Raw genomic sequence first — 13,066 nt, 5'->3', positions numbered from 1 at the left:
CACACAATTACACCATAATCACTTACGTGTTCATAATATCATACACATTATTTCACAAGCCCATGAAACCAACTTTATTCTCACGATTATACAAGTTTGGAATCAATCTTTAAACAAATTATTTTAGCAAAATATGTGGACGATGAAAATTTGTGAGACTTGTCAAATTGACTTGAAGTTTAAAATTATGTGTTATATCTCCATGTAGTCTCTGACACATCAGTGTTGTAACCTGTAAGTCATAGACAATAATCGGTAATTTTAATCGATTTTATTTCAATTATTCAATCATTTTTATTACTGATTGCATTTAAATAGATTTAAATAGGGTCTTAATCAACAACGTATTTTTTCTTCATTGAATGTACTACTAATTGTTTAATGCATTGCTTTATAAAGCATTATAAATTCTTTCTATAGGTACGTAAGTACTACAATAATTTCAATCCGCGATTAACGAGAGGTTTTGTCGCCTCACTAGGGCACAGATTAAAAATGTTTTAATGTCAGTTGGCCATATTTGTTTACATAATATAGGGAAATTTCTAAAGAATCCGATTTTAGGGACTTGCATGAATCTTCTTACATCCGAAACTATCCGTACGTATATTTGTTTATTTCGGATATCCGAAAGTTTCGGTTACGGTTACGGATATCCATAACATCCCTGATGCGAACTACAACGAATTCGCTGGGAATGCTGGAATTCACAAGTTCATGTTTAATGACATCTGAAAGTCGAGGGGTTGATGTACAGTTGGCAGCACATCAGAATATTTTATTGCTAATTAATTCTTATTAAACAAATGTCACTGATCGTACTGAATGGTAAGACGTAGTTAGTTAAAAAAAAATTGAATACATTTTGTGAATCTGTTTATGGTCCAAATTAATCCAAAGATCATAAAACATTTTACGTTTAATGATCTTTAAGTATCTAGTGGTTCTTTAGCTAAAGTCGAAGCACGTTGACGAAATTATTATTTATCTTAAGTTCCATCACGCGCAAATTATTGTCGCCGTTTATAGTAAACCTTATCAACATTTCTACCATGAGACATGGCAATTTAGCGATATCGTGATAAGTAAGGTAGGTAGATTGTAGAGCCATCGATTCGCTTAATTGATGACCTAGCAGTTTAGATTGCTAAGCTATCCTAATAAGTGAATGACTTACGCAAATTGAGAATAAACGTCTACTGCCTAAAGACAATCTCGGGCTAAATTGCTTAGAAGATGGTTTTCCGATCGCAATCAACATATCCAATTTCTTCACAACGGGTGTAAAGACTTCACCAAATTGACGAATAACTTTAGACCACGTTTCATTATGGAATCCTTATTCAACTGAGAGACTCTTGACACGAACAATCAGCCTCTCCAGAAGCCTTCACGCTCATATTTTATTTCTTTGTGAAAATCATTTGTGAAGACGTAAAAACGCTATTATTCATTGTTTCGCTACAAAGACTGGATGGAATGTCTTAATTTTTTTCGTTGGAAAGATGAATTTCTGTGCCTAATTCAAGCCTCTTCTAACAAGGATGAAAAAATACAATTTAATTACATATGTAGTTATGTATAATTTCAAAAAAATAAAACTGAAAAGCGAAGTAATAAGAAGAACTAGGCCAGACAATTAAATTATACTTAATGTCTAATTCAAGATAGAACTAAGTAAATTAAATCATTGTCAAGATAAATTCCAGATGAAATGGGTATACAATCTAACTTCAGGTTGTTAGGCTGTTGTTTGTAGATGGAGTTGTTTGGAACCTAATTTAGTTCAAGACTAAGGCAAAACTTGATCAAAGATATTAAATTGATCCTTATTTGAAAGTTATTCATAGACTTTGGAAACAATAAGTCTATGACAGGTCCTTATTTAGGTAAAGTAACTTTCTTCCATCCAACTAAAGCATGATACAAATTTGAATTTTGAAGTCTGCAAGAAAATCTAAAGTGACGAGTTTCGTGTGGTCGATTATATCTAAGTACCTATTGTAAGAACTTAATTAAAATAATAACTGGATACTTTTCCTTCTGGACTCTTTTTTAATTTTCTCTACTATAGGGGTACTAATTTAATAATAAGTTTTCGATATATTCGCATCTTAAATGAAAATCTGTAATTGTAAAACACCACAGTATATTATATACAGTGTGAGTCACGTTAAAGTGTACATATTAAAATAGATGAAACTAGACCTATTTTTATCGACAAAAAAGAGGTCAAAAAATTTTTGAGATTTTTTTTCAATTTTTTATAGATTTTTTTTTCTTCCAATTACTTATTGTAAAGAAAACGTAGTTAATAACTTTTAAACTAAGCGGTATATCCTGATAAAATAAAAACAGTAATAATGCTAAATAACAGGCGATACTAAAAAAATACATAAAATACACAAAAAAGGCCAACAAATAATAAAAAACCGGCCAAGTGCGAGTCGGACTCGCGCACCGAGGGTTCCGTACAAACCTGCAAGGTTTACAAAGTTCGTTCATTACGACAATCGAGTCATAACTATGGTATTTTTATTGCAAAATGAAATTCATAACATTACAATGGGGAAAGTAACTACTTAAAAGGAGAATGCCCAAAAGTGGTATCGCTCGAAATCTAATTGTACATTGAGGGTACCACACCGTAAATTCCTTTCTTCATTTGTAATGATTTGCGAAAGTAGTAAGAAATTGTAAAACCTCCGGAATAAAATCCGATTTTAATAAAAAGTATTGTAACAATGAGCTGCAATCAGCAACACCTATCACCGAGCAACGACACTACGTAGTTCGCACGGTTGTCAATAGATGGCGCTGTTCGTAGTTAGCTCGCGGTATCATTTGATTTTTTCCTGTCCTTAAGTTGTCAGGGCTAACCACAAATCCCTTTCCCCTTGCAAAATGGTATAAATAACATTGGTATGCACGCAAGATTATTTTGTGTTTATATCTGATCCTTATCAAATAACGCTAGCTTTGGCGTAGCTAGGGTTTTTTTTTAGGCAGGGTAACTATCTACAAATATAAAACAAGTATTCTAAGGTAAAACCTGTAGCTATGCCAATGGACACCATTCATTTCACTTAAACCAAAATTACGTCAAAGTCCGGAGTTTTATAAAAAAAAAATATGCGGTATGATTATTTTTTATTTATTTATTTTTCCTATATTTGCATTATAGGTAGGTACCTACCTCAGCGTTTTGAATTTTTGCGTTGATTTAGAATTTCTCACAGTTTAGAGGCAATTAGATTTAAGAAGTGTTTGATATGAATTTCAACTTTAATATCTCTACGCGTTCATGTGAAAAAGGGTAGGTAGTAAGTTTATAATTATTAAAAAAATATTTTATGTCATGTAAGCAAAAATAATATTTTAAATTTTATATAACTTCAAATTTATCATTTTCGCAATTTTTCCTTTATCTGTACTATATAACGTTGCTTCGTGCCGAATTTCAAGATTCTGAGTTCACAGGAAGTACCTTGTAGGTTTTGATTCCCTAGCGTGTGACGGAAATTCGTCTAAGGTGTCGGTATAAACTGCTGTATCTTTTGATCGCGTTAACTTAGAAGTTTGATTTTTTTACTTCTTAAAGGGACAATAGATCTAGGTATTTGGTATAAATTTCAATTTGATACCTTTATTCGTTCGTGAGAAATAAGGTAGTAAGTTTCATTTTATTAAAATATTTTTATTATATTATATAACTAAAAAAATGAAATTTTCGCAATTTTTTCTATATTTGCATTATATGACAATGCTTTATGCCAAATTTCAAGATTCTGAGTTTACGGGAAGTATCCTGTAGGTTTTGATTCCTTTGCGAGTGTCGAAAATTTGTTGAAAATATCGACATAATCGGCTGTATCTTTTGATTGGCTTGGCTTAGAAGTTTGATATTTTCACAGCTTAAAGGGACAATAGACCTGAGTATTTTATGTGAATTTCAGCTTGATACGTTCACGCGTTCTTGAGATAAAGGGTCTTGACAGACAGACGGACGGACAACAAAGTGATCCTATAAGGGTTCCGTTTTTTCCTTTTGAGGTACGGAACCCTAAAAATGATACTTTTTGAAAAAAATCTGCTTTTAAATTCGTGTTTTTTTTGGTTATTTGATAAATTTCTCCAAAAAATGCCCCAATAACCGGTGGTTTTTATTACTTTGTATTATTCTCTATCGTATTACCTTCGTAAAACCAAAAATCGCATGTCTCTATGCCTATCACAACGTTTGCAATGATCGTTTGAACTAAGCCTCTCCGGGCGCGCCATTCAACGCTTCGTTAACAACGAAACTAAAAATGACTCTAGATTTGTAATTTTGGTAAAGACAAGTTAGATTTCAAATAAAAACAAAAGATTTCGAAGTAAAATAAGCATTTTAGTTAAAATTAAAATTGTCTCTACCTGTAGCGGAGAATAATGTTGTGGCAGGCCTTTGTTCAAACGATCATAGCAAATGTTGTGATAGGGATAGTCACATGCGATTTTTGGTATTACAAAGATAATACGATAGAGAATAATACAAAGTAATAAAAACTACCGGTTATAGGGGCATTTTTTGAAAAAAATTATCAAATAACCAAAAAAACACGAATTTTAAAGCAGATTTTTTTCAAAAAGTATCATTTTTTATTATTTGTTGGCATTTTTTGAGTATTTTATGTATTTTTTTAGTATTGCCTGTTATTTAGCATTATTACTGTTTTTATTTTATCAGGATATACCGCTTAGTTTAAAAGTTATTACGTTTTCTTTACAATAAGTAATTGGAAGAAAAAAAAATCTATAAAAAATTGAAAAAAAATCTCAAAAATTTTTTGACCTCTTTTTTGTCGATAAAAATAGGTCTAGTTTCATATATTTTCATATGTACACTTTAACCAGGCTATACCATAAAAACGTAAATGTACATTTAAGGTAAACGGCTACTAGTTCGTGATAGTACGTAAGTTCGTAAGTTTTTTTTCTAGCTCAAATAATAAGCAAATGGAATATTATTTATAAAAATTCTTTATTACTATAAAAACTCTATTATTTAAGCTATCTAAAAAACCAAGTAGGTACCAACATTGTGGCGCCAAAAATGAGAGCAATACGAAGCTTCAAACTCTCAGGGAGCCAAAAACAGCGGTGCGGCGTGAAAATGTTGCTCTCACCGTAAGGTTAGCGCTCCAACTTCTTAAGCTTATAAAAAGGCGAAGAAACGTCCATTTGCATAAAACTTGTAATAGTGGTTTCATGTGTTCCTTGACAATTGATTTGGCTTAGAAAAAAGTTATATGAAAACGTAGAATTCCTTTAAAATTGCGATTAATTGACTCACGAAATAGCGTACATATTATTTTTCGGGTGTCCCCTGTTTCGTGATACTACCGAATCAAGGATATTATGGATAATATTTTGATGCTTGGTTTTTAAATAATTATTTATGATAATTGAAATGTAAGTTATGAAACAAATAATACATTTATTTAAGTTTCTCATGATCTAAATTCGGTATATGTTTCGTTCACTAGAATTTATATGACACGAGTTTGAAGTTCACATAAATGACCAATTTTAAGATAAATTAGCACAAGTACTACCAGCGTAATTTTGGTTTTAATTCGATTCGTTTTATTTATCTTGGTTTATTTGTATTTTATATGGGATAGATAATAGTTAATTGACACAATTTGACAATAATCCATGAATTTTACTCGGGGAATTTGGAATAATTAATATCACGAAACAAGGAACCGTAATTATTGTTACTTTTTCCCAAGTTCGTGATATATAAATGTATAGTGTTAGGTACTTGTATGACACATAACATCAAAGAAATTGACATATTTTTTAGTTTTTAATACTTACCTACCTAAGTAATAAATTAATTAATTTTTCTTATGAGTCATTAGCGTATTATGGGGTTATTTTCAGGGGGGGGGGATTACCCTCACTTGAAGCAGCTCCAGAGGTGGGGGGTTAGTCCCCCCCCCACATTTTTTAAATTTAGACTTGTATGAATATTTTCACATATCGTTAGAAATAAAAAATCTAAATTTTATGGGTACGAAGGGGAGGGGGGGGGGGGGTATGGCGTATGGTATATTTAAAAAAGTTTAAACAATATAACTATAATTTATGTATTAAGTTACTGTCAAAAGACCAAACTTTAGCATACAAAAGCTTTCATACTTATATCATCCTTGGTTATTTTTAAATAAATTGTTAAAGTCGTAAGAGCCTTAATATACCGAAGTAGGGGGCACTTACCTTACATAGCTTGTCAGCGACCAAACTGTACCTAATAGCTGGTAGATCTCTGACGAACTTGGCTACTACGAAACAACAAACCATACAACAACCTTAAAATGAAAGGCTCTACCAAGCACAAAGCGAAAAAGTTCCTCGTATCGACAGAAAAACTTAACCAAAATGCTTCCACATTTACGAATCGGCTTTCCTTATTTGCCTACATGCGAGAACAAATGCGTGGTATTATCGTAAAAGTCACGGAGGATATAGGCCCATAAACTAGCGAAGGCACTCGTGTCAAGTGCAAATTATATATTGTAATATGTATCTTATTCATACGGTAAACGGTGTTTTGTGGCTTGGATTGGACTATTTAGGTCTACGAGGTGTAGATGGATAGGTCTTGGGGGTTGAAAGAAAGGATTGATTGGAGAAGAAGGTCAACCCTTTTAGTTACTAGGTGGACCCTAGGTGGACCGACGATCTGGTGAAGGTGGTCGCGGGAAGAACCTGGATGCGCATAGAGCAGGACCAGTCGTTATGGAAATTCTTGGGGGAGGCCTTTTGTAGGACAGAGTGGACGTCATTTGGCTGAAACGAACGAACGAACATATTCATGTCCTCTTATTGAAAAAAAAACAATAAGGTGTTGCTTTTAGACAATGCTATAAGTATATTTGCCATAATATTTGTGCTATACCCCTTTCAGCCCAGCCGAACACAATTGTGACGTTAGTTTGAAGTAAATTTTTGGCGGTATTTTAAGGTGCAAGTGATCGGGCCCACAGCCGCACGATTGTGACGGATATGCTCTATCTATTGGTGTGAGAAAGATAGCCAGCAAGCGCCGCGAAGTTTAAATTAAAACGGGTTCATTTTGCCGTTTTTGTTGTTTGGGGTATCGCTGCGTGTGAGTGATTCTAATTAAATTAAAATTATGCCATTGCTATGTTATTATTGTGATTTATAGTTAACTATGAAGTGTTTTAGGTATTAGTGAATAAATTTGTTTGTATTTTTGGGTAATTCTCAAGAAAAAGTGTGACAGAAGTTTAAAGTCACAATTGTATCACTGCGGGCCCAACTACACACTATATTGAAATGGCTAGATCATTATTTTTCCTTAATTACGATACAATTGGGGAGATACTGGAACAGTATGACATGGAAGATGTTCATGAGGCATGTGTGCAAGATTGGAAGATCCTTACTCCTCCAAGAATGATGCTCCACTCTCATCTTTGAGGGCAACCCCCAATCAAAGTGACGGCAAATGGACAAAAAAAAAGATTTCGTGGCAAGACTACTAACCAAGCTCAAGATAATTAAAGTAATGAACAGCCCAAATCATTTGCGGGGTACTTAGAAATGTATTTTAATGTCGATCTGTTTGTAACGTTTGCTATCGCTGCTGCGCAATATTACATGGCCGAAAAGGGCCAGCAAATGAAATCGCAATGTACATCTAATGAAATCAAAAACATCTTTGGGGTTCACGGGACTGTGAATTGCATTGATTCGAGGGGAATTAAAAAGTTTTGTATTGTGAGTTTGAATGAGTTGGGCCCACATCGACACAAATGTGACCGTCACAATTGTGACTTGAAATGAGTTGGGCCCACGTTGATACAATTGTACGCCCCCTGAAAAACCATGAAAACAACATAGTACCACTGAAAATGTTCAATTTTCATTTTCTCTGATCCCCAAAGATATTGAATATCGAGTTTTTTTATTACTACCTTGTTTAGTTTCGTCGTGGGTCTGAAAGGGATACCTAGCTATGTATTCGGTCTTGTATTTCCATAAATACTCGTAGTGGCGGACTGTAATGAAATTACAGGACTTACTTTACTTACTTAGGCACAGGCCTAAGTTAGTAATTAGGTAAATAATAAGATGACTAAACAATGCTCAGAATTCTTAGAGAATTTTCCTAATTAACTTTCTGCTTAAGTAATGAACTTACAGAAGTCTTTATTCAGCCATATTTTCCTCAACAATAAAGCAAAAAGTTACGAGTCTCGGAGACAAAGGAAAGCAAAACTATTCCATTGCCTAATGGAAAAGTATAAGCGCCTTAAGAAAATGAAGTCGTATACACAAATAGTAACACGGCTATTCGGCCAAAATATATTTCGACAAGTTTTATTGCTCGTACTCGTATAAGCCACACGAACGTTCGTGACAAATATCGCGGTCAAAATATGTGACGAGTATAACCCGAATAATCGAATTCAATATAATCCGTTTGCGTTCTCGACACAGCGACAAGACAAGGATGTTTGATAATTCTCTTTAGCAAACAGGCTAACAATGTTGACAGGGGTGGTCAAAAGGTAGGAAGAAACAATAGGGACTGTGTGAAGACTCATGTAAATATGAACCTTCACAGTTCAATCTTAGAATCTAGGTTTAAAGACTCCTTTCTTATTTTGCAATAGGCTCCGAGTTACCTAAGCACACCTCAAAGACGTCAAGGAAAGATATGTGGCATACGTTTTATGAGGCAGAGCTGGGCTGATAATTTTTATTTAGGCCTTTTACGAGCATTTTAATACCCATTTATCGAGAGCTTCTTTGTACCAAAAAAGTAGATTTATGTCGCCTGGTATCAGAGCCTACTGTACACACTAACACTGTTGTGTTATGACAAAGAAAATTAATGATTCCCGACAAATTGGAGAGGCGAGCTGCGCAAATGACTAAGTAAATATAAACGGTCGAAAGTGCGGAGTTTCTCACTGATTTATACATTTCTGGAGGCCGAGGCAATTTTAGTGGAGAGCTTATGGTATATTTACACTCGTCATGATGAATTTCATATGTTGAGATGTGGGTAGAGTGGCTTTTAGCGGTTGATGACGCTGCGTGAACGCTGGAACCGTATGGTAATGAGGAAAAGGATTATGTATGTAATCCACTCATCCTACTGGGACTTTACATTTAGTTGATTTTGTTACGATTTATGAAGGTTATATTTGTATAAATCCTCTGTAAGTACGTTTACAGACGCTTATTGATTTCTGACGACCAAACCAACGTCAGCTATGCGATAGCTTACTGAATAAGGTACCTATTTAGCAGCATCATCTCCAGCAGGCACTGATTACTGATTCATTATGACAATTCATTAACTCTACCTTCAAGAACCAAGAGACCGATTTTATAACTGATGATTGATAAATGGATAACATGTAGTAGTTGATCCCTGCGTGGTGTAGTAAGTAGTCTATGACACTTCACTAGCTCTAATCCCAAGGTTACAAGGGACTCTACGTATTAAAACTGCCCCACTATATCAAAACAGACTTTGTTACTGATGGATTGTGATGGCTGCCAAGAACAACAGATAGCAGTAAGTAGCTGCTTCTTACCTGGTGAGCAGCAGCGTGGCCAGCAGATAGAAGACGGAGGGATGCAGCCACACCGCAGTCGCCCTGCGGCGTGGTGGTCTGGGCCTCCATGCCCGCGCCGAGCTGGTAGCCTATGATACTCCTCTATCCCAGGAACTACAAGAGACTTTACTGGGGGAGGAATGTTAACGTTGCCCTTACCTGGTGAGCAGCAGCGTGGCCAGCAGGTAGAAGACGGAGGGATGCAGCCACACCGCAGTCGCCCTGCGGCGTGGTGGTCTGGGCCTCCATGCCGGCGCCGAGTTTGAAAGTAGCCTATGATACTCGACTAACTAATGGTTGCTAAGCAGCCGTTGATACACTGTTAAACTGCTGCTTCTTACCTGGTGAGCAGCAGCGTGGCCAGCAGATAGAAGACGGAGGGGTGCAGGCCGCGCCAAGCTGGTGGTAGCCTATAATACTCCTCTATCCCAGGAACTACAAGGGACGCTACTGGCTGAGTAACAGTAGCTGCTTCTTCATTAGTTGGGTTTTTATGGCGGTCAAGCTGTAGATCCTGGCTACACAGGATTTGCAGTGGTGGGAACGAGAGGTGGGAATAGTCCCGTAGCTGCTTCTTACCTGGTAAGCAGCAGCGTGGCCAGCAGATAGAAGACGGAGGGATGCACGCCGCACTCGCAGTCGCCCTGCGGCGTGGCGGTCTGGGCCTCCATGCCCGCGCCGAGCTTGTGGTAGGCGATGTACGCGCGAGCCGGGCTGCCGTGGGGAGCAATTTTCGTGGCCGTAACTCGATACCGTTCACACCGAAACTGTTCATCTGGTCGCCGAGGAGGTTGCACTCCTCACCTAGGGATAGAGAAGAGAATTTACTATTTTAACTTCCACTTTAGTTTTATAGATATGACTAGCTTTGGTCGCCCGCTATACAAGCTGAAAAAGACTAGCTGAAAATGAGGCTTCCGGCGACTGGGACCGCAATTAACTGGGACCGCGGTCCCAGTCGCCGGATCCGTAAAAAATAAATAATTTTCTTCCGGCAACTGGGACCACTCATAGATAACTTAGAAAAATATATTTTTTAAGCCAAAATCGGTACAGTCATACGAAAAAATTCTAAATTATTTATAATTATGAATATCATGGACTCGTTCTCGACATGATTTTATAATATGTGCTTACAATTTCTTATGTACTACAACATTTATTTTAATGCTTATTATTTTCCCCCTTAGAATCTACTATAAATCCACTATAAATCTACTATAAGTACTATAAATCAAACGACAGATTTTTTTATTAAATCAGTATAACCAAGCTATGGCGTATAATTTCTTCCCCAGACACTTGTATTCATGAATGTACAAATATTTCAAATAATAAGTACAATGTATTTTATCCTTTCTTTCAAGCGGTATGAGATGACAAAAGAAAAATAAGTATTTAATCCCGCGGTATAAGTTTTGAGCAGTATGAAAGCCTCGTCGATTTAAAGGTCAGGTAGCCCTTTAAAATAAATATTTTATATGAATAAATGATGTTTTTCAATTAAAAAGGATTTTTCTTCAATTATTACACCTAAAAAAATTTCGTTTGACTGTACATTTTTTGATTTCAGCTATCATTTACGAGTGGTCCCAGTTGCCGGAAGAATATTATTTATTTTTTACGGATCCGGCGACTGGGATCGCGGTCCCAGTTAATTGCGGTCCCAGTCGCCGGAAGCCTCCTGAAAATAACAGCTTATCAAAACCATGGTAACGACTATTTTAATTCACCTCTCCAGAGAAGATATCAACTGAACCGAGCTCTACAGACAACAACATCTACGTAATGTTTATGGATACCGCACCAATTACTGAGAAAATGGCCTGGGATTAACATTAACTAGATGTGCCCACATGAAACTTATGGGCACTTAAAATGTTAAACCGTCACTAACAGTCTGTGAGAATTAAGTTGGAAACAACTGGTGGTAGTAATTTGTGTGTATGTGTAATTATTCCAAAACTCCACAAAAACAAAGGACGATTATTCTTTACATTTTTGTTCGTAGAAGAACCTACCAAGTTACTGAGTTACATTCGCAAGTTCTGTGGATTTTCATACATCTCATGATCTCATCATTATGAATTTTATTATTGTAGGTATAAAATAAGCATTAAAAACACCTTCAATCATTGTATCAGAAACTACATTTCCTGAAAAAAGGTTCTATAAATAATAGACGGTCAAGAAAAACAGACAAACATAGGTAGATGTAGAGCCCTAAAAATACGTTAATAAAGATTTATTAATAAGTAAGTTTTAATAATAAAGTGCTACTACTTAAGGTCTTATTAACTGTCTAATTTCACCACCATAAACTTCAGTCCAGCCACCTGGAACCTCTTATCAGTAAAAGGCTAAAAAAAGGCTAGCAAACAATATCAAAAAACAAATTCAAATACTCACACTAAACTAAACACGCGCCGCATTGCATCAAAAACGACCGGTGATGTCACATTTTTGTTTACAAATGTTTTTACAAGTACACAATATCACGCAACTCGAGTCTCAAGCGGTAAGGACCACAACCGCGCGCGAACCCCCCAAAGGTGCTAGGTAGACTGGAGTAAAGCGAAATGAAGCTATATCAAATGGCTGGGGAAGGGTCATGCTATCGATAGGGTTAACGTCCGACTTACTTCAATATTTAAGGACATTAAGCTATGATAGCAGTGTGAGAAAAGTAGAGCAAGCATTTTGAAGCTTTTCTTTAAATAACATAATTTTCTAGAACTTTTTGTGAGTTCCTTTGTGATTTTAGATTCAATGAACTTATTTCAATTGTACGGAAAATGCTACTAACTAGCATAGCAAACCTATTCATTCCACACAATATTTACAAGACCTTAAAAATTAAATTAATTCTATGATTTTCTATCTAATTGTTCCGAATTTCTGTACACTATCTAAGAAAGTAGCTAATTCTGGAAACTCTTCCGATCTGATTGCAAGTCGCTTAAATTAATATTATTTTGATTAACACAGATTTCCTGCTATATTTTCAACACATTCCAGTCTAATAATTCTAATGATCGTGCGATCCTGAATCTATCGATATTACAACTCTATGCAGGCACATCACTAACCGTAGTTTGGGCGGGCGCCCGCTATGGGCGGGGCGGGGAAAAGTCGATACCTACTTCGTGTCATTACGCGATGCACACTGCACCATAATTAATTATCCTTTACGTTTTTAATTGATATTGAACTTTCAATTGGTTTTCGATAAAAATAAAAGAATGAAAGTTTTACAAATTCCTGAATAGGTAAGTAAATGTGTTTTAGTGTATTGAAATTGATAAAGGGAAAAAAGTTTTATTTTATTTCAAACTTCAAGTTCTTTTGTGAAATACTTTTGCAGGAAGGATTAATTGGGAAGGAAATGAATGCAAGATATAAGTAAGTTTTTAATATTA

Source organism: Ostrinia nubilalis, chromosome 9 (genome assembly GCF_963855985.1).
Source record: "Ostrinia nubilalis chromosome 9, ilOstNubi1.1, whole genome shotgun sequence".
Classification (NCBI taxonomy): Eukaryota; Metazoa; Arthropoda; class Insecta; order Lepidoptera; family Crambidae; genus Ostrinia; species Ostrinia nubilalis.
The sequence above is the reverse complement of the archived record's forward strand: the minus strand, read 5'-3'. Positions refer to the sequence as shown.